The sequence below is a fragment of the Siphateles boraxobius genome, unplaced genomic scaffold (genome assembly GCF_051911475.1).
Source record: "Siphateles boraxobius isolate OS27281-9 unplaced genomic scaffold, OSU_SipBor_1 41, whole genome shotgun sequence".
Classification (NCBI taxonomy): Eukaryota; Metazoa; Chordata; class Actinopteri; order Cypriniformes; family Leuciscidae; genus Siphateles; species Siphateles boraxobius.
Genome location: NW_027509042.1, coordinates 38340384 through 38341254, shown reverse-complemented (window position 1 = coordinate 38341254; position 871 = coordinate 38340384).

Below are 871 nucleotides of genomic sequence, written 5' to 3'. Positions count from 1 at the left end.
CAGACTCTCTCTACAAAGACATCAGGTGAAGATGACGATTGCTTTGATAAGGCAAGGCTGATAACTTAATTTATTTACCTTTCATTGATAAGGCAAGGCTAATAACTGAATTAATTTACCTTTCATTGTTAAGTTACCAGATAACAGCCAACTAATATATTAAAGTTACATTACAGTTCTAACTATTTGACTGTAGCTATATTAATGCACGTATTTGTAAAAATGTAAAAGTAATAATAATCATAGCTGCTTTAAAAACCTGACCAATTCGTTAGCAACTATTACGCCCGCCATTTTTTCAGACAAGTGCTTTTCTAATGTAGCTACAAGGATAGGATAAAGGATACAAGCTGCATTTTATTCCTTTTAAAGAAGTGAATGCTGTGGATTAAGTCAAAGACTATAGATATGATTAAGTGTCTCTCTCTACATTCCCAAATGGCCATCGGTGGACACCTGGCTGCTCTGAGGTAAATAACGCAATTTTATTTAAAGGTATATTTTACCCAAAATTAAAATTGTGTCATCATTTACTTATCCTCAAGTTGTTCCAAACCTGTATGAATTTCTTTACTTTTGCTAAACACAAAAGAAGCCATTTTGAAGAATATGAGTAGGCTAACCAAACAATGGGTGGCCATATGGAAAAACAAATTACTATAGAACTCAATGGGGTCCATCAATTGTTTGGTTGCCAATATTCTTCAAATTAACTTCTTTTGTGTTCAGCAAAAGAATGAAATTCATACAGGTTTGGAACAACTTGAGGGTGAGTAAATGTTAACACAATTTTCATTTTTGGGTGAACTATCCCTTTAAGAAGCATATTGATTCAAGTCATTGTAGTCATATGGTGCGTCTCATTTTTTGT